This window comes from Heterocephalus glaber, unplaced genomic scaffold (assembly GCF_053883595.1).
Source record: "Heterocephalus glaber isolate CG9 unplaced genomic scaffold, H.glaber_assembly_v1.0 deba00001553, whole genome shotgun sequence".
Taxonomy (NCBI): Eukaryota; Metazoa; Chordata; class Mammalia; order Rodentia; family Bathyergidae; genus Heterocephalus; species Heterocephalus glaber.
This window is the reverse complement of record NW_028258344.1, coordinates 7806695-7832432: the sequence shown is the minus strand read 5'-3', so window position 1 is coordinate 7832432 and position 25738 is coordinate 7806695. Positions and strand designations below refer to the sequence as shown.

The following is a 25738-nucleotide window of genomic DNA, read 5'->3' as shown; positions in this document are numbered from 1 at the left end:
CAAAGCACAAGATCAACAGGGATAAAAGATCTACTCAGCAACCCAAAAGATAAAGTTCACATCTTGTCAAAAAACAACAACAAAAAGCTAGAAAACACAATCATAGGGAAGAGAAAAATCTAAAGTGACTCAAAACTGAAGTTAGAATAAACAGACAAGAATATGAACTCAGTTACTATAAATGTGTTCTTTTCTTCAAAAAGCTAGAAGAATAGAGACATTAAAGATATTTAAAAGATTCATATTTAATTTCTAGAGATGAATACAAACATCAGAGATGTAAAATATTCTGGATGGGATTTTAAACAATTATGAAGGTGGAGAAAAACTGTCAATATACTTGAAATAGGGATAGAGAGCACCTAAAATGCAACATGGAGAAAAAACAAAAAAAAATATGATAAGAGCATGAGTTACGAAACACCTTCACGTGGTCTGACGTACCTGTAATTCGAGTTCCCAAAGAAAAGGAAAGAGAGCAAATTGTGGAGAAAAATATTTAAAAGTTAATGACAAAATTTTTCCAAATTTGATAAAAATTGTAATGCACAGCTAAAATAAAACAATAAACCCAGTAAAAACAAGAAGACAACTACATCACAGCACATCTTAATCAAATTGATAATGACAAAGAAACTAAAACTCAGAGAATTCACCAGTCTTCCTCTTCATTACATAACAAGTTTGTGGTGGATCTATTTACAGGAGGAAGAATTTATTCATATCTTAAAGAAACACAGACAGATTGGGAAAGAATGCACTGAGAGTGGCAGAGGGAAAAATAACTAGATAGATAGGCTTGAAGGCAGAGATGTCACTGTGAATCCTTTATGAAATCCTGTAATGGTTTACACACTATCCAATGTCAGTGAGACCATGGTCTGAGTCAGTGAGCACTGCTAAACACACACAGTCCATGAAGCAGTACCATGGGCCACAAGGAATATTCATTTCACTGTCTTGTTCTTCTGTTGGCCTTCTTCCTGTCAGGCCTCAATTTGCTAATTTTTGGGATTACTGACTTGTTCCACGTGGTATTTTGAATCCATTTGTGATCACTGGATTTTTTTCTTGTTCTGGAAAAAACAGAAAAGTTCTGAGAGTGGAGTATATGTCACTTCCAAAGCTCATAAAGTAGCTTATCAATTATCATTTCATTGACTCATTTTTGTTTGCAGGTACTCCTTAAGATGTTGCAGGTACTCCTTAAGATGTTTCAGGTACTCCTTAAGATGTTGCAGGTACTCCTTAAGATGTTTCAGGTACTCCTTAAGATGTTGCAGGTACTCCTTAAGATGTTTCAGGTACTCCTTAAGATGTTGCAGGTACTCCTTAAGATGTTGCAGGTACTCCTTAAGCAGTTACCATTCATATACTTGAAAATGCTGCTGCTGCTGCTGCTACTTCTTCTTCTTCTTCTTCTTCTTCTTCTTCTTCTTCTTCTTCTTCTTCTTCTTCTTCTTCTTCTTCTTCTTCTTTTTGCTTCCTGGTGAGTATCCTTGTCCATTTGTTTTTCTTAAGGAGTCTTTTAATTTCCTAACTTGACTTTGCTTTTTTAGTGATTTCACATATATTTCTTCTAAATAATCATAAATAAAAAGGAACTGTGAATAAAAGTCTAAAACTAAGTTTATTATCAAGTTAAGTATACTTTTAAGAGTTTTCCTGCCTGCTCTCCCTTCTGATTCCACATATACCTCAGTATTGTTTTTAAAGTTATAATGCTTAAAATAGGGTCTAGATTTTATTCAACTAACAATCATCCTCTGCTTTTATGAACAAACAACAAAGGAGGCCCCCTTGAGGCTATCAGATGAATAATTTTGACACTTCCCATTAGAAGTTCTTAAGCTAGCAACAGAGATAGATAAGAACTAAACAAAACCCAAACCTAACCATTCAAAATTCTTTCTTTCTCAATGATTATGTTGCTGAATTGTTCAGATCTCAAATCAAAAGAAAACACCACAAGTTACAAAACACTTTTTCTAAATTGGCTCAACATTAGTTTGCCGAATTCATGCCTAGACTCATGGAATCATGTGTGGACGTGTGTTTTCAAACACTGTTTTTAAAGTTTTGCCTAAACTAGCATTATTGTAAGTGATCTCTGAAACCGAAACTGAAAACAGTATACAATTTTTTTTTTCATTAAGGCTACACTTAACTTGTGAAACATACAAACCTGGTATAAGTTAGCAAGTCAAGAAAAATGAGCTTCTTACAGCCTGCAAGATTCTAATTTTAGAAACAAACCTTGTTTCTAAATACTTTGAGTCTGCTTATCTTTTTCTATTTATAAAATAAGTGGCAAAGAATGGTAATGTGTAATACATATTATAATACTTGTGCATAATACATTGTTCGTAATGACTTACATTACTGAGTTAGATGTTGCGATGAAAGTCAGAGCATCCAGGGAAAGACAGTACAGTTTGCCTTAAATCCCCTCCTTGACCTTCTCACTTTCCTGAAAATTGCAAAGACAAAATAAATAGTCATAGTGTTGCACTAACTGAACATAGAAGAGAAGGAAAGTGCCAAAAAGGACTACTAAATTTATTTCACAATTGTTCATTCTTTCCATTTCTCTGGACAGGTCAGAGTCAGATTGATAATGCAGCAGCCAGAAGCCATGGTTCAGATGACTGAACGACCAGAGTAGCAGGGCTGCAGCTCCATTTGTCAGACTCAGCCAGAATTGGTCAGAGCTTAAAGAAGCTGGGCAGAGGAATGAGTAAGAATTATGTTCTTTCACCTTGTAAAAAAGAAATATAATTTCAGGGGGTGAATGAATATCTGTTAGCAACAAGAAAAGGGAAGCCCCTCAGAGTGGGGACAGAGCCACAAACAGCAGAGAAACAAGAAGTGCCTGGGGACATTCGTTTATTTCCCAAAATAAAAGAGAAAACTACTTGAGGAAAATAGCTTTATTTCATCTTTCTGGGTTGTTTAAAGGTGATTTCCCTAGAAAGGTTTTTTTTCCCCTCTGAACCATTGACCTTCCCTACCCTTAGGACTCTCTCCTCTCTGTTCTAACAGGGGTGTTCATGTCCTAACACTGTCGTGCAGTGAAAAGCTCTCTATTTCATGTCAGCATCTAGGTTGCCTTTTTTTCTTTTATTATAAATGCCCTGCCCTTAAAGAGAAGAGATCCTTTCAAGAACTAGCAGAACACTAGAAATGGAAGATTGGAGGGAGTAATGAAAGAGAGAAAAGAGAGGGAGAAAAGGAGGGCAAGAAAGAAGAGGAGAAGGAAAATGCTACACTGAAGAGGAATGAAGAGGAATGAAGAGGAAACTGAAGCCTACAATGTCTGCAAAAGTTTATTATTCTCTTTCTTCCAGGCTGGGCTTCCTGATCGCTGCAGCCTGCAGCCTAGGTGACAGCCTGCTGCTGTTGCTCCTCTGCCCTTCAGGCGCTCTTCACCATTGTGATGCATTAATGAAGTAATGCTGCCCTGTCAGACCTCATCTGCAGTCCTGTGCAGAGAGAATGAAACCCCTTCCATTGACCCCCGGTGTATTTATAGGCTGTCTCTCACACTCTCTCTCTGCTGAGGCTGGTAGTTATCACCTTCCCATCCCTGTGTTGTATTTATTCAGCAGCATGCTATATCACCCCCGCGCACAAGGAGAGCATTCATCAGGAACTACCAGGAGCCCCTCTTTCAGGCGGCCAAACCTATCCAATTACAGGGGTGCCCAAAAACCCTTCTGCAAGGCAAGTTATCTTGTTTGGACCCTCTAAAAATGATGCCTCCTGAGCTCTTCATGCTTCCTTTGTCCGACCCTTACATTGATTTAGACCTGGCAGAGCGCTTATTTATCTTGTGTTGGCTTTGTCTCTAAGGTCTCCCTTTTCTTCTTAAACAATGAGAGACACTGACTTTCTTTCTAGAGGGATTGAGGAGAGGGTGGCGGTAGATCTATTTCACCGGATTCTAGCCATTTTCTTGGCAACCTCTTCACAGGTGCACATTATGTGGTAGTTTCTTCTCAAAGGAGCTAGCATTCTGGTTCTGCTCTGCCCACTATCATTCTACTTCTCACTAAAGACAATTTAACAAGTCAGAAGACACCATTCAAATTACTACAAAACTTGTGTTATTTTGGTAGAAAGTCATGAGACTGAGATCCAAAGGTGCCTTTAAGAGTTGGCAGGTAACAATGATAAATTTTTTAAAAGTATGTCTCTCTTAACATGGTTAATTTATTATAGGTTTTGTCTTTGACCAATATTTTTATACTTTCTGTTTTTCTTGATACACCTATTCTTCAGACTTAAAAAGAAGTAGAGATTAATTTTAAAGAGCATTTTATTCAGTAGCATGCAATGCTTTCTGGAACTCATGGCAATGGAACATTTATGACAGGATATTTTACATTATGGGAGACAGAGTTGCATAACAACAACAAAACCTAACTGGAATTCAGAAAACCTGGATTTTTGTCCCAGCTTTGCCTATAACTAGAATTATAACCTTAGAAGTCATTAATCACTCTAGGCTTTAGCTCCCTTATCTCTTACTCTGTCTAGAGCCTACACATCCACACTTAAAAGCATGGATTGAACAAAGGAAGCTAAGCCAAATGAATACTTGATTAATAACCAAGCCATATGTGAGACCTGGGACAAAGGTGATTGCTTCTCCTCTCCCCAGAGACTAATGCATAATAGCTGATGAGGCTGGATGAGTGCATAGAAAGCATACGGAAGACACCTAGACCAGGCATAGCCTTACAGGGGATGGTTGGACATACTTAACAACCAATTCTAAGAAAAAAAGAAAAAGCATTTATTTATAGCCCTTGTTAATTTCTGTGGTTTGAGTAGCTGTTACTGAGGTTGATTTTAAGCTAACAACTTGATTTCACTGATGGAATTAGGAAGAAATGCTAAAATTATTTTTTAATCCTAAAATTTGTATAAAACAGAAAAGACCTTAAATGTTCAAGGTAATCTTGGGCAAAAAGAACAAAGCAGGAAGCATCATAAGCTCTGATTTCAAAATATGTGATGAAGCCATTGCAATCAAAATGACATAGTACTGCCATAAAAACAGACACATTGACCAATGGAACTGGATAAAATGCCCATTAATAAACCCAAGGATTCACAGTTAATTGATTTTTCCAAAAAAGCACCAAGAACACAAAATAGAAAAAGAGAAATCTTGCTAATAGATGGTGCTGAAGACATTGTACATTTACTATCAGATGAATGAAAAGGAACTTTATCTCTCACCATATATAGAGTGAGGTAAAAATGGACAAAGGCTTAAATGTGAAACTACTAGAAGAAAACATACAGGGGAAAGATCCACCGTATTGGTCTGGCCAATGATTTCTTATTCCAAAGAAATAAAAAGAAAAATAGACAACTGACATTGCATGAAACTAAAAGTTTTTGAACAGCAAAAGAAATAAAACTGTGAAGGTACAGCCCATATATTGGGAGAAAATATTTAATTGCAAACCACACAGCTAATGAGGTGTTAATATTCAAAATACAGAAGGAATTAATGGCAAATCATCAGCAAGAGGACAAACAGCCTGATTTAAAAATGGACAATGTGAACCCACGTTTCTCAAAAGAAAAACTATAAATGAAAATATACTTTCACAAATGCTCCAAATCTCTAATCAACAAAGAAATATAAATTTAAACCACCATAAGAGATTGCCTCACACCTATTAGAATGGCTATCATCAAAAAGACAAATGATAACAAGGGTTGGAAAATATATGGAGAAAAGGCAATCACGGAGTTCTCTTGGGAATATAAATTTGTACAGTCATTTTGAAAAATAATATGGGGGTTCCCAAAAAAACCTAAAGACAGCATTTCTATATAATCTACAAATCTCATGTCTGGTTTTATATTCAAAGGAATTGAAATTGGTAGGCCAAAGAGTTATTTGAACTTCTGTATTTGCAGCATTATTCAGAACAGCCAAGGTATGGTAGCAACTTAAATGTCTATCAATAGATAAACAAATTTAAAAAATGTAATACATATATATAGTAGAACACTATTTAGTCTCTAAAATAAGTAAGATCTGTCCTTGATGATAACATGGATAAAATGAGAGGACATTATGTTAGGTAAAATAAGCCAAGCACTGAAAAACAAACGCTATATGATTTTTTTATAAGTGAAATCTAAAAGTCAATATTATAGAAACAATTAGTAAAAAGTGGTTGGTAGAGACTGATAGGGAGGATGAGAAGAGGGAAAAGGGAGACACTAGTCAAAGAGCATAAAGTTTCTACATAGGAGGATTAAGTTTTAGGGATCGATTGCAACTCACTGTGTCCACAGTTAATAATTTGTATTTTAAAGTTACTAGCAGAATAGATATTTAATATTCTCACTACAAATTAGCTGGAGCCAGTCATGGTGGTGCACGCCTGTGATCCCAGCACTTGGGAGGCTGAAGCAGACAGATCACCACAAGTTCAAGGCAGACCTGGACTACATGGTGAGTTAAAGGCCAGCCTGCACTGTGTAGTGAGACCCTGTCTCATCCCTCCCCCAAAATGCAAAGAAATAAGTTGGAGAGGTGATGGATGTGTTAAGTAGATTGACATAATTTTTATACACAATGTTTACATTTTAAAAATTCTATACATGTACTCCCCGGACCCCGTACAGTAGAGCTGCAGCACAGCCACATCCCTTCAGAGATGAGGTGGGCACTGAGTGGGGAACAATAGATTCCACTGAGAACCTCAGACACAGAAGACATATAATTGCAAAGAAAAACAATCTTAATAAAGAGGTTTGGGATACTCCTAATAAATATTACAGAAATCTCTCTAATATTTTTTTTTAATGGAGGGTGTCTCAAGCTTTTTGGATACATAACCCAAAGACAACTTAGAAAAAATTTTCTTTAAAGTTTCAATGTAAATATAAATTTAAAGTGTATATTTTTCTTTCTATTTAGACCTATCAAAGACTCTGAATATAAAAATAACAAAATATAGTGAAATAAACATTTTAAAAATTGACAAAAAAAAGCTTTCACACCCCCTCCATCATATCAACTTGTGAGTAAATAAAAATTGTAAAGGCAAACCACAACTTGAAGGATCTGGAATGGCTTTTCCCATGAAGAAGTGAAAGAGTGAAGAAAAGAAATAAATGGAGAAAAAGGAGTAAGAAAGAAAAGAGGAAGGAAAAAAATGAGGCAGTAGGCAAAACAAACACCAAGAAGACATGACACCATGGTTGGTTTGGAGCATGGACACTGTAATAATGAATTTCTTCATATGACTCATCTCACCATCACTTCCCATGGCAAAGAGTTCTCAATTTCTGTGCCCGTTAGCTTACTAAAGAAATGAATGTTTTCTCATCAAGGTTACTGCCTGTTAAAGTAAAATTTGGGATGAACAGAGCTGTTATAAGGACAATCAGAACAGGTGTGTTACCTGGGCTGAGTTGAGGCGGACCACAGTGACACTGGTAGTCACGGCCAGACACTGAGTTCTAAGAAAGGAAGAGCTTTGGTTTAGAAGAAATTAGCATCCTATTGGTGTTGATACGTTTAGAGGGTAAATGTGAGCCCTAATCTAGAAGTCTCACTACTTCAGTCGGGAAAGGAATATTTAAATAATTTGTACAAATGGATCAAAAATTTTCGGATTGATTGGGAACTGTTCATTTTAATCTCATAAATATTCATGGCCCATCTGTGAAGACATTATCCCAAGGAGAACAGAAACTGGTACCAGAAAAGGGACTGGGTACAGGAAGTATGTTCAAAGATAAAGATGAGATAAGCACCTTGAAGAAGCAAAGAATATAACAGAGGAGGATGAACTGCTTTCTAAAGTACAGGGAAGAGTGACAAGTATTATAAAAGAGGTAAAAACACAGTTTGAGTAATAATATATAGTGACAAATATGGAAATGCACTGTGACCTGATTCTATTTCTATTCATAACTTCTTTTTTTCCCCATAAGTGGTATATTTTGCTTATGCAGAAATAAGAAAATCATTTTTATTTCAAATAGATATACCGTTTCATCAATTTTTTTTCTTTTCTGAACTGTCTTTTAACATAGAGAGAAGTTTTTATATATTGCCAGCTAAGTCAGAGGATTTTATGAATAGTCAGCTGTTCTGAAGACATTGCAGACCAGTTTTTGGCAATGAATTCACAGAGTTGAGTAGTCAGAAAACTGTTTCATGTACTTTCCAGGTCTGAATCTAGAAATATCTGTTAAAAACTGTTTTTTTAACTGAAGGCCATAATTCTTGACTTAATTCTTAATTCTGGACTTACTGTTACCCTGTTAAAATTATCTGCCATGATAAATTTAACAGTAGCATTCCAGCATTTATTACTCAAGGATGAAAGAGAATGTGGAGGCTGTTAAAGAGAACACTATTCAGTCCATAAGATGGATGATGTGGAAATTCTACATCCTTTACATAACACCCCCTGTGCCACTCAAGACCCAACACCATACACATCTAGCAAACCTGGTCAGTCAGTCAGATGCACAGCCAAACAGGAAGATACAGTACACTGAAACTTCAGGTGACTGAATTTTCAGCTTTCTTCACTTATAACATTTTATTGGCACCACAGCTTATTGCCAAATTTCAAATATCTAGAATAAATGAATTAGTAAGTGTATTTGTAATTGTATGGCAAAATGTGTACTATTTAGATAGGTGTATGGAGTCACAGTGGCAAACATTAACTCTGGAGCTGAACTCAGTGGGTTCAAATCTTAGCTTCACCCTTCAATAATTCTTTGAGAACTTCTCTTCATAGAGTAGTTGAGATGATTAGTAAGTAAAGACCAACAATATATTGAAATCATCCTTAAATAGCACACATATATGAGCTTTTACTATAGCCCTGATCCAAACTGCATTTCTAAATCTTTCTATTCACCTACATGTATATTTCCTAAAATGTGTACCCTACTCTAGTTATGTTATTGGTGAAAGATTTGTTTATATTTTCAGGCCTTGTAAAATTCAGTCAATATCTTAGAGTAAGATCTATAACACTTAAAAGATGTTCTCTGGGGTGACCCCATGAACCCAGAAAAAAGGTGAATGATGGGTAGAATTGATGAACTTTAGGGAATCTGAAACCCCGCAAAAGACACTTTAGGCAAAAATGACTATGGCCCAAAAGACATTTTGGGGGAAGATTTCTATTGCTTTCTTCAGATTTGGGAATGGATTCAAAAGATAGCTAAAACATCTTCCACTTAAACTGAAAGATCAATGACTTTAGAATTCAAACTGAATCTAATTCAGGTATTTTCTATTTTTTCTGAAAAAAAAAAATCCCTGACCTTTATATGGTTTCCAACATTTTATGTTTTATGAAAATTATTACGTATATTCACACAAAATTTTGACCTTTAATTAAAACATAGTTAATTAAACTATTATCAAGCACTACCTTAAATTTCAGATGTATTTATATTATTTTAAACTTAGTTGCCTTCATGTAGAATTCATATGATTCCTCTTTCTACTTCAAATTTTTTAGGGGCGCATCCTATCGAGATATAAAGGATGATAGGAAAGACAGAGACTTTGGCACGACACAGACATGGGTCTGAATTCAATTTTCCTTCAGAAAGGAGGGGACAATACCCACCCGAAGAAGGGTTCTGAGGAGGACATCAAATGTATGATCTACATACACATTGGAAATACAAAGGTGGTTTTGTTCCACCCTCCTTCCTTTTCAAGCCCTATACCTCATCAGAGGAAATCATAGCAATCCTGTACTTGGTAGACTCAAACAAGACTAGTGCCATAGCACAGATTTTATTCATTACATTTAGAAACATGCTTTCCACAGAGGAGGAAGGACTAGTAAAAAACATAGTCAGATTTTGATGTTTCTTTTAAATATAACAATTTGTTCTGTAATAAATTCTTGTTGATAAAAAATTAAAGTGTACATGGAGATAGTAACTTAGAAATTGTTATTGAAATATTACTGAAAATGACCAAATTATTTTATGTGTGTGTCCAAAGTGAAAAACATTATACATTTATTTAAAACGTCTTTCTAACTAAATTCATTTCTTTCCCATCAGTACTTTAAAAAAAATAAAAACACTTTCAAGAATATTTTTTTTGCAGTACAAATATAAAATGCTATTGAAGTAAAAAGTGCTATTGATTTGAAAAATGCCCGGCTTGATTTGTTGTTTTAAATCCTACTCTTGTCTCCTGAGGAACAAACTTTTAAATTTGCTTCAAGACTTATATCTTTTTTAAAAAGCTAATTAAAAACATAGTATCAGCAACATTAACTACAATGTTTGACAAAGCATAAAAACCAGGTAGTAATTACCATAATGATACAGATTTTGAGTTAGCCAAAAGATAGAGTTCTGATTTCTGATTTCCGATTGCACAGATATTAGATTTACTGATGTTTGCTTTTCAGTGTCATTTGCATGCAGGGATTGGGAGTAATAGCACTTTATTGCCACCTAGGGTAAGAACTGCACGTGCATGGCTTTCCAACCTCACTTGAATACGGATCTGAGTCAAGGCACCTGGGGAGCAAAGGAAAGGCTAATAATGGGTCTTCTGGGGATCCTCAAGGGACTAATAACTCCAGGTGGTCTTAGAAATCACAGAGAATACCCCATCAGGAGCTCTTGGGAGGAAGCCAGGCCCACACAGCTGGTGCAGTGTTCAAGTCCTCTTCACAAGCCGCTTCAATATGGGCCCTTGTCACTCCTCAGAGTAGCCCTGCAGTGAGCAGTAATCACATCACATTCTACAGATTATCACTCACCAAGTAATTTCTTAAATGTCCTCGTTATGTGATATTTTGAAAGCCACAGACAACCAGCTAATAGGAAACAATGATAGGTGCAACTGGGCAAAACGGTGACTGAGATTCATCAGAGACTCCTCGGAGCCGGCTGGCCATCCCACCCCAACCTGCTCTTCCCGTCCCTGGCCTTTGAAAGAAAAACTCTTTGGCTGTTATTAAAAATTAGGGAGCACAAGAATAAGAACCAAGCAGGAGTTCATCTTTAATTCCTATACTCACACATTTGAATTCTGTGCTTCTGCCTCTTCACAATGATGTCACCTTTAGGTTGTTATTATCTAGTTCCCAGATTTATCTTCTGTGACGGAGAGAAAAGGCCCACTTTCTAGACCCCCGCCTGTGAATATGAGGTGGAGAAATAACACATAAAAGGTGCCTGGGCCAAAAGCCTGCACATGGTTTGTGCCGAAGAAATAGTGGCAATGAGAATAGCTATACTTGGTCAAGCTGCTCCTCCCCATCTAGCAACGTGTTCATTTTTTCTACCACCCTATAAGCAGCAAGAGGCTTCTAAGGGAATGGCTATGTCCAAAATTCAACTTACAGAGTCCAAAATATTTAAATGCCAACCCATCTTTTACTTATTCTTTGGACAATTACCAAGCACTATTTGTCTATCAGAATGCAGGTTAAGGACTGGGGATACAAAAATAAAACCTTTACCCTCATATTTCACAGTCAATCGAGGAAAAGCCATACACTATAAACGCTAACTGCAAAAAGAGATATTAATAAAAAAGGAAGTTATTAAAGAGGAGCCTTCTAAAAAATTTCTCATATGTGAATGTTCTTGTGTCTAAATGGATTTACTCCCATGTTTATTATTCTATTATGCAAGCATATCTCAATAAGTGGCTACATTTTTCCAGGTCTACTAATGGCACTAGCCCTGGAGCAAAATAAAACATGGCCAGATCCATGCAGTATCAATCAGTCCCTGATACTTTGATGCATCTACTTCCAGTATTCCAAAAGCCTGATATAGTTCCTAATTTGTAGGGCAGGCTAAGGATATGGAACTGGAAATAGAGTAATAAGAAAAAAGTCCCCCTTCCCACTGGCTTTTGGATGGGCCCTGCTGAAGTCTCACGACACTGACTCAGATATTTATGGGAACAAAAGTAGAAAAGGAAAAGTTGGAGGTGTTGTACCATTAGGAGAGAACAAGGGATGGCTGGGAGAGGTCTTTACAGTTACATGCTAGGTCAAGTGGAGTCAGTTTCTCTAGGACTGTGAGGGGCTACCTGAGATCGCTTCTAGAACTTCCACCACCTCTGCACCCAAGGGAGCTAAAGACTTAGTCCAGAATTTCCTCTTAACCTCAATTCTGATTATGCTGCTTAGGGTTGGTTTATAATGAGGTATATGTCTAATAAGTAGCTAGCATGTAGAATCAAATAGCACTTCAGCTTCATTAAATGCTTACAACTGTGTGACATAAATGTTTACTCAGCACACAGCATCAAATTTATCCTCAGGACAAGGCAATGACCTGCCAGAAATGACACGATTTAAACTGTTTCTTAGGCCCAAGTATTGTTTGCAAAACACTTTAGAGACTTCCTTATAAATGTAAGCTGGAAAGCCAAGATAAGCCTTTGTTTATAGCATCCAAAATCTTAGCAAATATTCTAGCCTGTGAATTATGAATTAGCAAAATGTCATTATTTTTCCACAGGAAAATGAGAGATATCTGGCCCTGCAGAAGTTTCAAGTCCTTGGAACTGTTGCATTAAAAAGTCCTTCAGTATTTATGGGCTATATGTGGAGAAAGGTCGAGGCCTTGGAGAAGCATACTATTTAAAAGAAAAAGAAAACATCAGCATTTTCCTCTGAAAATCTAGTATGTTTTCTACATTTTATCCTCAGTGAAGGAGCAATTCTCTCCATCACATAAGATACAAGAGTGTTCTACTTGCCCTTCTGGATAGAGAAAAATGATTTCAAAGTTACATTTATTCTCATCATCATTTTCCAATCTCATTGAGCACGCTCTGCCACATCTTGGAGCCCCTAAGTCACTTACTTTGGTGACTTATGACCCAACCTTTTCATCATCCTCTCCTGCCCACATTGACTTCTATCCTATTATTCTATGTAAAGTGAGTTCATAACACAAAGCAAGGAGACTAGAACTTGAGTCTGAAGACGGGTTTGAGTGTTTTGGATACATGGATGGAGTCCAAATTGCAGTATTTTTGAGGTTTCCTATGCATTTTGATGCATAGTGAGGGTTGATAATTAACTAGCTGTTCAATAATGGTTGTAATACTCAGCTAGAACCCCTACTACCTGATCTCTATTGATATGTTTGTTATGACAGACATTGTAAGGAATAAGAGTCTAAGGATGAATGTTAGAGATTCAGCACAGGCCCATGAGAAAATAAGCTTACCTGTAGATGAGTGTTCTGAAGTTCTCAAACCCCTGCTTTGCCTACCCAGAAACTGATCCTAGGTCAGACAATGCATGTTCTTCCTCCTGCTGCCAGTATGCAAAACTAAGAAACAACACAATATAAGTCAAATGTGACAAAGTCTATTCATGTAATTGCATTCAGAGTTGAACTCAAACATGATCTCATATGTCTGACCTTTCCAATTTACTGTGAAAGAAGACTGGTAAACTAGTTTCTCCTTAAAAGAAGGCTACTTTTGTTTTTCAGAGAGGAACATCATTATCTAATATACAAAACATTTGCTTAAATATTTTAGATAGAAAAATAATGCTGTTCTGATCTCATATGTGAAGTTCAAAGATTCATTTAAGAGGATACCAGGCAATGTTTAAATTTGCTGATATTAGTTTTATAAATAAAAATCAATCTGGATACACATATTATTAAACCATTTCAAGGGAACAATTCTTTCTCCAAAATTAAGAGTAGAATCCCAGTCATCCATTCAGATAATATTTACTATGAAAAATCAAATGCTCTCTCCTCCCTCTCCAGATTGAGGCTCCTTGCTAGGATTCAAAAATATGACAACATATATAAATAGCCAGGGATTTTCCTTTAGTGTCCCAACAAATTTACTAAATACCTGAGGATGACTCCTGGGAATCTCTAGTATTAAAAAGTTTCTTATGCAAAAGAGACGTATTCAGTAAATAGAGTTAACACCTGTACAAACTCTGAGGAAAAAAAATAATAGATTGTGTTTATACCTTGTACACATTGAAGTAGAATAAAGTAAAACTAGATCATGACCAAAAAATAAATAATAAATAATAAAAATAATAAAAATAAATAATAATAAAAATGAACAAGAAAGAACTATTGGAGAATTCTTTTAACAACTCAAAGAGAAATATCTAGCTAGGTTTGGTGACACACATGTAATCCCAGCACTATGGAGGCTGAGGCAGGAGAATCACCATGAGTTTGAGGCCGGTCTGGGCTACACAGTGAGTTCAAGGCCAGTCTGAACTGCATTGTGAGACCTCCATCTCAAAAAACCAAAAACAAGAAAAAAAAAACACAAAATTCAGAGAAAATATCCTAGAACCTATGATATAAAAGATTTATTCAGCAGTATGAAAATTATATATATAGAATAAAGTGAAAATATGAGGAATAAACTGGATGAAATGTTTAACTGTTTGACACTTAAAAAGTTGATCTTTTTAAGGCAAAGGAGGCCAGTAATCAAGATAAAACCAACAACCTAACAGAAAAATGAACTAAAGGATTAGAACAGATAACTCACATCCAAGAATATCTATAAGCAAAAGTCTCATAAACAAATGAAAAGATACATTTTTCATGACAAAAAATTAAATGAAAATTACATTGAAATATATTTTAATGATTCAGAATGATACGAATCTTAGTTTGACAACACACCAGGGTGTGAAGAACTAGGGCAGTCTTATATGAAGGGTAAATTAAATATGTATGGTGAGGAAGTTAGCAATAGCTACCAAAATTGCAAGTGGTCGTGTGGTTCAACCTAAAGAGTTTTCTAATAGACACAAATGAAAAGATATATACATAAACCTATTTACGCAATATTGCTTGAAGTATTGCATATTGAAAATAACCCAAATGTCTCATCAAAAAGGGTCTACTTTATTAAATTATGCCTGGACCACACAGTAGAGTACCCTGCTGCTACAAAAAAGTGGAGAAAGATGGAGAATGATGTCTAAGAAAAAAATCAAACTGCAACATAGTGTATATTATTATACTATTTATGTTTTTTTAAGTCAAAAGGAGAACCACTGATTTTCATTGCAATCAGAATTTCAGTCTCTTCACTATAATGACTAAAAAAAATTTTTATTCAAAATTATTTTTCCAAATTAATAAACTACTATAATAAATCTGCACGCAGGCAGCACCAAATGTCTTGCACAACCCAGGTAGTACCAGAGTGAGCTTCCATCATTGCTCAACTTTTCTCCAGTGAGAACAGAGTCTCTGCTGCTGTCTACTCAAGTTCTGCATTACTGCCATCAGCTCCCCTATTTTGTAAGTAAAAAAGATGTTCTAAAGTGAGATAACAAGCAAACCTAAAATATACTGAAATGAGTATGCATAAGAAAAATTTGAAGTGTAACACATATTGAGAGAGTTGAACTCAAGGAAAGAAAATGTAATTCATAATTGGAGTTAGTGAGTAGCACTTCTCAAACTTTAATGTGCTTACAAAGCTTCTGTGGACTTCAGCAAAATCCAGATTCCAATGGAACAGGTTGTCTTTAGGTCTGAGCTTGTGCATTTCAGACAACATCTTAAGTGTTCAATCTACTGAGCCACACATAACATTTTGACTAGGAAACTTTATTATTATTGCATACTGCATATAGTGAATTCATGTGAAAGTGTTAAATATTTAAATTGTTGATGTTTTGGGATATCATTGATGAACTGAAAAATAGCAAATGGATAAAAAAACTGGGGGTTCAGTTGCTTAGGAAATTATTTTTTCTCTATAAAATACTAGATTATAAGCTCCAACTAGTCAAATTCTTGGAATTCAATAGCTTTTCAAAAATGTATTTGTTTTTATCTGTGTGTACTTATGTATGTGTGTATGTATGTATGTGTGTATGTGTTAGTTTTTCTGTACATAGAATAACTATGGGAAGCTCTGAAAAAGAAACAAGAAATTTCACACGTAGTTGACAGGAAACATGAATAGTACACCTATGTTACTTTATTTCCTCTTATGGGTTTTTAATTTGAGACATAGGACTACATTATTTATTAATAAGCTTTTTTTAAAAGTTACCTTCATGAATCTGAAGACTGCTTGAAGTAGGATGAGAAGGAAGGAGAATTTATACAAGTCTAAGTCTACAGCAAACTGTTCAAAGACATAATGCTAAACTGATGTCAGCCAGTTTGGATCAAACTTAAATCTACACGGAGAAATCAAGAAGTGTACAATAGGTGTATCCTTGGTAAATGAGGGTTCTCTACTTTTCCGACAGACTTTTAAAAAACTCATGAAAACTATGTCGAACCATGATTTTAAAGTGATCTCACCTAGAAAGATGGACAATGGAAAGGACTGGTACCCTATCCCACCCTTTATCTAGGGCAGATCCACAGGCAAAGCCTTTTTTTTTTTTTTTTTCTGGTACCAGGGATTGAACTCGGGTCCTTGTGCTTGCAAGGCAGGCAGCAGAACCACTGAGCTAAATCCCCGGCCCAAAAGCTATCTTTAACATTTTCTTTCCATGATTATCTCTATGCTTATAATTAGTGTTTTATGCGTCTTATTTATGGATTTAGGAATTTTACACATTAACCATTACCTCCCTGCTATGATGAATGAAGATTTGACTCATTTGTAACTCCTCACCTCCTCCCACCATTCACTAGAAATACATCACAGTTCATTTTAGGTTTGTGATTTATTAAGTTCATAATGGCATATAATGTTTTCACTTTTATTCTTTATTTTATCAGTGGAGGCTGTCTTCTGACTCTCCGCGTCATACAGTGAGAAAGCTCCTACCCTTCCTTTTCTTCCACTCACTCTTACCTTTAGTCCTCTAAATTACATTGCTGAGGTGATAAAAATCATGCTCTGTCCTAATCACTAGTAGGTAGTTCATAGTTTATCCTCAAATATTCAACTTAAAAGTGGAGAATTTAATCATGACCATAAAATATTGTTCATTGTATAGACAATAATAGTACTATGTAGCTATATTTTATTGCATGTATAGCTCCTAGTTCTTAGAGTTCCTAATTTATTTTCCCTTTCATTATTCAAATTTTTCATAATTTTAAGACCTCAAAAATTTCCCCTAATCCTTTCATTATTCTTCTATAATATTGTCCTAACTTCCCATGTCTTCCTTCCCAGACACTTCCATTTTCTGCTGCAATCTGTACCATCATCTGTTAAGACAATTCTCTTCTGAAACTCCCTGCGGTTCTTATCTATCCATGATAGGGTTTCCACCACCCAGTGGGTTCTGTGATAAAGGGGAAGCTCTTGGCCCTCACATCCCCTCAACTCCTACCAGAAGTGTGGCTCAGCCTCCCAAGAGCTTGTACTTCTTGAGAAAAAGACTATTGTGAAGTAAAAATATCATATTCTTACATGCCTCCACAGTAGCAATCTGTTCTTTGTGAGAAATTTCCTAAGATGATGATTCAAATAAGATAATTTGGAACTGGATTTCAATTTAATTATTTAACTCATGCCAGTTGTGATTCATTCTATTTTTATTGAAATATTACACTTTATTTTTCTTTCTGGTATTATTTGATAACACTAAGCTCTTTTATAATAAAGAATGTTTAATTATCAAAGAATTTAAAGTATCACACATGGACTAATGACTAAGATTTTACTAAGTTACTCTCATTCTATTTCCTTTATATATCTGTTCTTTTAAAATCTACTTCTTGTGAGTTTATAAGATGGGGTAGGGAAGGTAGTGTATAATTCCTCACCAACCTGATTAACTTTCTTCTATTTTTGACAAAGTACAGTACTATCTCATGGCTATGATTCCATTTAAATATTTCTGTGACAAATCCTCTGCAGAGGAAAAAGAATGAGACTTAAGTAATGTGACTAATTCAGCATACATAATTTGTTAATGTACTTAGTTCTGATTCAGAACTATAACATTCTTAGAATTAATGGAATGCATAAGAGATGGACAATCCAACTTTCTTGTCAATGTTTAATTTATGCCAAATGCTAACCTTTTATACAGAGATCACTATCATGAAGACAGTAAATGTTCAAATATCTTATGTTGTTTATTTTGTTTTTAAAATATTACCAAGTAAATTTGTTTACAGAGTTTGCTGTTTTATCTTTTTTTCATTTTTGATCATTGAATATTTATTAAAGGTTTAATATTTATAACTTCCTCTTACTTATCCATCATGGTGCTAGATTCTTGGAGGAATCAGACTAATTCAAAGGCAATACTTAACCCCAAGAATATGTTAACTTAGATGGAGACACAAGGAATATGCACCCTGAAATGAAAATATTGAAAAGAGTTAATAATAGTTGACTCTGTGTGGTACAAAGAATTGGGTGATACTTAGAGAAATCTGAAGAAGAAAAGCAGCACAACATCTAAAGTGCTCGGGAAGACTTCATGAACAAAGACATGATTGCAGAATTACCTGTGAGCTATTTTGACACAAATATTTAAAGCCAATTTTTACCTATGAAAGACAAAGTTTTCCATTGCATCTGAATCAGTATGTAACTTTTTGGATATATTTTCTTTCTAACTATGAGATGGGTCTAAGGAAAAAAAATTAATGTTTGCTTTTGAAATTTGGCTTTAAGTGTGTGTGTGCATGTGTGTGATACTAGCTAGTGCCTATCAGTCCTATGAAAACTTATACAAATAAACCCCTATTCTTTATAAGTAATGTGAACTCATGAAAATTTTAGAAGATTAATTAATAGTATCCAAGTAGATGTGGTGGCACACACCTGTAATCTCAGCACTCAGGAGGCAGAAGCAGGAGGATCTCCATGAGTTCGAGGCCAGCCTGGACTATATAGTGAGTTCAAGGCCAGCCTGAAAGACAAAGGGAGATCCAGTCTCAAAAAGACAAAACAAAACAAAAACAATAACAACAGTCAGGAGTCAACCAGACATGATTAGACTGCCCACCTTCCTCTCACACCTAGCCAGCTCCCTGAGGCCAGGTGGGCTGAGCAGGTGTGCCTGGCACCCTCAGAACCAGCAGACTCCCCAGAACCCCACCTGGGCACCTGCATTCACCTGTACCCACCGTCAAGGGTGACAGAGCAGGGTGTGGAGCCTGGCCTCCCACTGGGGGAGAGGGCGTCATGGGGATGGACTCAGGCACCTAAACCACCACAGCATCCCCTGCACCCAGCAGAGCCGCCAGTGGAACACGGGCCACCCTCACAGAACTGAGAGCCTGAAAGGATCCTCCTAGAATACTTGTCTAGGGCTACTCAGATCCAATCCTCAACACTACCTCATACTGGCCCTGGTACGGAGAGTCCAGTGCAGTGAAGAGGATGAGTTCTGTTTCCAGGGCTGCTCCAAAGTTTCACAACAGGGGTCCACAGGCATAACTGTATCATTTGAGTACAAACCTGAATTTTCAAGAGGAGCAGAGGCCCCCAGCACTGAGCAGCTGAGCATTTCAGGATGTGCTACCATCTGAGGGCAGAGGAAGAGAGGCCCCCAGGACCAAGCAGCTGAGACTTTCTGGCTCCTGTACCACCAGCTCCAGCACAGAGGAACAGAGCCCCACCCAGTAACCAGGAGGTGAGACAAATGGCCACCAGCAGCACATCAACCCCCACCCAAGAAGAAATGAGAAGACACATAAACAAGTCTCAAAACCAGACTTCCAGATCACCTAAAGCAACCCCAAAGGGAAACAAGATGAAACAATCTAACAACCTGTACTCCTTCAACTGATCTAGAAAAAAGGAAATCAGAAATAATTTCTCAGATAATGGCAGAGATTGTGCCCATAGTGCAAGACATAATTAATAAATCTAGAGAAGGCACAGATTAAAAAAATAGAGGAGCTGAGGAACATGATGGAATCCCCAAACAGGAAACAAATGGAATCCACAAAACAGATGGAAACAGATTTAAAGGAGATTAAAAACTCCACTGAAAGTGTATGCAGCAGAATGAGCCAATGTGAGGACAGAATTTCAGATATAGAAGATAAGATTGCTATTAATGACCAGGAAAAGAAAAATTGCTTTAAAATTGTAAAGGACCACAAGAAATCAATCCAGCAGCTGCTGGACGATGCAAAGAAGAATAACATAAGACTGAACGGAGTAAAGGAAGAAACAGGAGAGAGTACAGATGACGTTAAAAATCTGTTCACAGAAGTGAGGACAGAAAACTTCTCAAGAGGAGGAAAAGAACTTGACATACAGATAAGTGAGGCATATAGGACTCCAACTAGACTTGAAAAAAAACACTTTACACATAGGCATATAATAGCTAAGATTCCAGAAACCCAAAAGATGAAAATTCTACAAACAATTAGAGAAAAGAAACAAATCACATACAAAGGAAAGCCCATCAGAATCATAGCAGACTTCTCAGTGGAAACCCTCAAGGCAAGAAGAGCTTGGAGTGTTGTATTTCATCCCTAAAGGAAAACCGCGTCCAACCCAGATTGATGTACCCTGAAAAATTATCTTTCAAAATTGATGGAGAAATAAGATACTTTCATAACAAAAAGCACCTTTAGAATTTCATGAATACCAAACCAGCACTCCAAAAAATATTAGACAATATCCTAGGGAAAGACAACCAGGATCACAACCCCAAGAGGCCCAGCAGAATGAATCCATTGGGCACGACAAGAAATTAAATGCAAAGGGAGAGAATCCAACAAACAGAAAAAGTCATGACAATGATAAGTCAATATGTATAAGTTATAACCATCAATGTTGACAGTCTCAACTCACCAATCAAAAGAAATAGACTGGCAGAATGGATCAAGAAGCAAGATCCAACAATATGCTCCATACAAGAAACACACTTAATTCAAAAAGAAACTCATACACTGAAAGCTAAAGGGTGGAAAAAATACTCCATGCTACAGGAACCTGAAAAAAAGCAGGAGTAGCTATCCTCTTTGCAGATCAAGTGGATTTCAAATCAGCAATGACTAAGAGACACAAAGAAGGACACCACATCCTTGTAAAGGGAACAATCCAAGAGGAAGAGATGACAATCATTAATGTATATGCACCAAACACTAGCATGCCCAACTATATAAAATATATATTAACTGACATGAAAAATCAAATAAGCACTAATACAATAGCAATGGGAGACCTCAATATGCCACTGTCACAGATAGACCAACTAGACAAAAAATAAACAACAAAATACTAAAACTCAGTCAAACTTTTGAACAAATGAACTTAACAGATGTTTACAGAATGTTCCACCCCACAAAATCAGAATACACATTCTTGTTCGATCCTTGGTAACAAAAAAAAAAAAAAAAGAATACACATTCTTTTCAGCTGCACATGAGTCATTCTCTAAAATAGACCACATACTTGTTCTTAGAACATGTTTAACTAAGTGCAAAGGAACGGAAGTTATCCCCTGTATATTATCAGACCATAGAGCGATGAAATCAGAGATCAATATCAAAAGAGCCTGCAATAGTTTCATAAACACATGGAAATTGAACTACACACTTCTGAATAACCAATTGGTCACAGAGGAAATTAAAGAAGAAATCAGACAATTTCTACAATTAAATGACAATGACAACACAACATATCAGAATCCATGGGACACAATGAGAGCAGTCTTATGAAGGAAATTCATAACAATGAATACTCATATTAGGAAAACAGAGTGAGCCCAATTAAACAACCTGATGCTGAACCTCAAACTGCAAGAAAAAAAGAACAGGACAAACACAAGGCTCCTACAAGGGTGGGAATTATAATGATCAGAGCAGATTTCAATGAAATGGAGACTAAGGGAACAATACAAAAAATCAATGAAGCCAAGAGTTGGTTCTTCAAAAAAATAAACAAAAGTGACAAACCCTCAGCCAACCTTATCAGAAAAATGAAAGAAAAGGCCCAAATCCATGCAATTAGAAATGAAAAGGATGAAATTACAATAGGCCCAGCAGAAATCCAGAGGATCATCAATACATAATTCGAGAACCTTTATTCCAATAAGATGGAAAACACAGAAGAAATGGAAAGATGCCTAGATACATATGAATTACCAAAGTTCAATGCAGATGACCTCAAAGTTCTAAACAACCCAATATCCATCAATGAAATTGAAAATGTAATTGAAAACTTATCAGCTAAGAAAAGCCCAGGTCCTGATATCTTCACTGGCAAATTCTACAAGACATTTAGAGAGGAATTACTGCCACTACTGTTTAAACTCTTCAATGAAATTGAATTTTTTTTATATTCTTTTATTGGTACATTTTAGGTGTACAATATAATGACATTCACCATTGGAGATATGCACCTTTACAAACACCCTTGGTTCTTATTTTTTTCCCCCTTCCCCTGCCCTCCCTTCAACCCCTCCATCCCTCCCTATTTACAAAGACTTTGTTTCCATTTTTTCATTTTCTCACATTAATTCCATTCCCTTCTTTCATTTCCCCTACCCATCCCACTACCCCCTCCCTTTTGCCCCTTTTCTTCCTATTTCACATTATCTATTATACCTTTTAGTCCTTATTTACAGTTTTAGTTTCTCACACTAGAGAACATATTAGGTATTTATACATGTGTGTCCTGTTTATTTCACTTAAGAATATTGCCTCAATGTGCAAACATTTAGCAATAAATGTCTCTAATTTCTCCTTTTTGATGGCTGAGTAGTACTCCATTTTGTAAAAAAACCCACATTTTCTTGATCCAGTCTCCAGTTGATAGGCATTTGGTCTGTTTCCAAGCTTTAGCTATTACAAACTGTGCTGCTATGAACATGGGTGCACAAATATCACTGTGGTATGATTATTTTAATTCTTTGGGGAAGGTACCCAGTAGAGGAATAGCTGGGTCAAATGTGACTTCCAGTCCTAGTTCTTTGAGGTATCTCCATACTGATTTCCACAGTGGTTGCAGCAGTTTACACTTCCGGCAGCAGTAGAGGAGTGTTCCTATTTCCCCACAGCCCCACCAGCATTTGTTATGGGTTGATTTCATGATAGCAGCCATTCTTTCTGGAGTGAGGTGGTATCTCAGTGTTGTTTTCATTTGCATCTCTCGAATGACCAGTGATGTTGAACATTTTTCATATGCTTATTGCCATGTCTACTTCTTTATGTGAAAAATGTCTGTTCATTTCAGATGCCCATTTTTGGATTAGGTCTTCAAATTTGGGAGGTCTGATTTCTTTTAAGTTCTTTATAAATTTGAGATAGTAGACCTTTGTCTGAGGGACCACTGGTGAAAATTTTTTCCCACATTGTGGGTTGTATCTTCACACTACTGATGGTTTCTCTTACTGTGCAGAAGCTTTTTAGCAAGAAGAGATCCCAATTATTGATTGTTTGTGCTAGTTCACGGGCAACTGAGGTTTTGTTCATAAAGTCCTTTCCTACACCAATATCTTCAGGAGTTCAACCTAAACTCTGTTCCAGCCAGTGCAGCGTTTCTGTTTTTATATTTAGATCTTTAATCCATTTCAATTTTAGTTTAGTGCATGGTGAAAGATAAGGGTCTAGTTTTAGTCTTTGGCAAGTTGAAACCCAATTTTTCCAGCACCATTTATTAAAGAGGCTATCTTTCCTGCAGCAAGGGTGCTTGGCTCCGTTGTCAAAGATGAAGTGGCTGACTGTGTCTGGACTTGTTTCTGCATCTTCTAATCTGTTCCACTGGTCTTCAGGTCTGTTTCTTTGCCAGTACCATGCTGTTTTTATCACAGTAGCTTTGTAGTATAGTTTCAAGTTGGGGGTTGTGATACTCCATGCCATGTCTCTGTTTCCTAGAATTGCTTTTGCTGTTCTGGATCTCTTCTTGTTCCAAATGAATTTCTGGATTGTTTTCTCAAGTTCCGTGAAGTATGCTGCTAGAATTTCAATTGGGATTGCATTGAGTCTATATAGCAATTTTGAAAGTATAGCAATTTTCACTATGCTGATCCTTCCTACCCAGGAGTAAGGGATGTCTTTCATTTTCTGATATCCCCTTCAATATCTTTTTTCAAAGTGCTATAATTTTCAGAGAAACGGTCTCTGATTTCTTTTGTTAGGTTGATTCCTAGGTATTTCAGTTTTTTGGATGATATTGTCAAAGGAATTGTTTGCCCTATTTCTCTCTCAGTGACTCTGTTGTTCGTGTAGAGGAAAGCTATTGATTTTTGTGTGTTGAACTTGTATCCTGCTACTTTACTGAAATTGGTTATTAAGTCTAGGAGACTTTTGGTGTTCTTGGGGTCTTCTATGTCGAGTATCATGTCATCTGTAAATAATGACAATTTGATTTCTTCATTTCCTATCTTTATTCCCTTAATTTCTTTCTCTTGTCTAATTGCTGTGGCTAATGTTTCCAGAACTATATTGAACAAGAGTGGTGATAGTGGACATCCTTGTCTTGTTCCTGATTTTAGTGTGAAGGATTTCAGTTTTTGACCATTTAGTATGATATTGGCTGTTGGTTTTTCATAGATGACTTTTATCAGATTGAGTTAGAGACCGTCTACTCCAGATTTTTTGTAGGCTTTTTATGATAAATGCATGTTGGATTTTGTCAAATGCTTTTTCTTCATCTATTGAGATGATCATATGATTTTTGTCCTTGGCTCTATTGATATAATGTATTACATTGATTGATCTGCGTATGTTGAAGCATCCTTGCATCCCTGGGATGAAAACCACTTGGTCAGGGTGTATGATCTTCTTCATGATCTTTTGCATTCTGTTTGCCAGTATCTCATTAAGGATTTTTGCATTTATGTTCATTTGTGAGATTGGCCTATAGTTCTCTTTTTAGGTTGAGTCTTTCTCTGCTTTGAGGATCAAGGTGATTTTTGCTTCCAGGAATGAATTTAGGAATATTGCTTCCCTTTCAATTTCATTGAAGAGGCAGAGGAGACCTCCAGATCTGTGTGCCACAGCTCCCAGGCAGGAGGAGGCTTCTGGGTAGGCATGCCATGGCTCCCAGCCCAGAGGAGACCTCCAGATCAGTGTGCCATGGCTCCAAGGCAGGAGGAGGCTTCCGGGCAGGCATGCCACAGCTCCCAGCACAGAGAAGGTGAGCCGTGAGGGTGCCAGGAACCACCCCCCACATCAAAATGAGAAGATAGGTAAACAAGCCACAGAACCAGATTTCCAGATCACTGACAGCAACCCCAAAGGGAAATGAGATGGAACACTCTGATACTCAAGTACCTGGACTCCCTGAACTAGAAACAAAAAAGGATCTGAAAAAATGAAATCAAAAATAATTTCTCACATAGCAGCAAAGATTGTGCCCATAGTGGAAGACATGATTAATAAATCTAGAGAGGATACAGATAAAAAAAATTGAGGAGCAGAGGAACATGATGGAATGCCAACATAGGAAAGAAATGGAATCCATAAAACAGATGCAAAGAGATTTCCAGGAGATTAAAAACTCCACTGAAAGTCTATGCAGCAGAATGAGCCAATGTGAAGACAGAATTTCAGAAATAGAAGACAAGATTGCAATTAGTGACCAGGAAAAGAAAAAATTCTTTAAAATTTGAAGGGACCACAAGAAATCAATGCAACAGCTCTTAGATAATGCAAAGAAGAATAACATAAGACTGACTGGAGTCAATGAAGAAACGAGAGAGTGCAGATGACATAAAAAAATTGTTTACAGAAGTGATGGCAGAAAACTTCCCAAGCAGGGGAAAAGAATTTGACATACAGATAAGAGAGGCATATAGGACTCCAACTAGCCTTGATCAAA

At 36.5% G+C, this 25738-nt stretch overlaps 1 long non-coding RNA gene across 1 annotated transcript; it reads right to left on the bottom strand.

Annotated features, from left to right (window-relative positions):
• Positions 1 to 694: 694 nt before the first annotated feature.
• LOC110348556 (uncharacterized) lies at positions 695 to 17496 on the bottom strand. The gene is made up of 5 exons (XR_015442703.1): positions 16082 to 17496; positions 13240 to 13344; positions 11064 to 11181; positions 2379 to 2470; positions 695 to 1076 (listed from the first exon to the last, which is right to left on the bottom strand). It is a non-coding gene; the product is annotated as an uncharacterized LOC110348556 (long non-coding RNA).
• Between the last annotated feature and the right edge of the window lie 8242 nt (positions 17497 to 25738).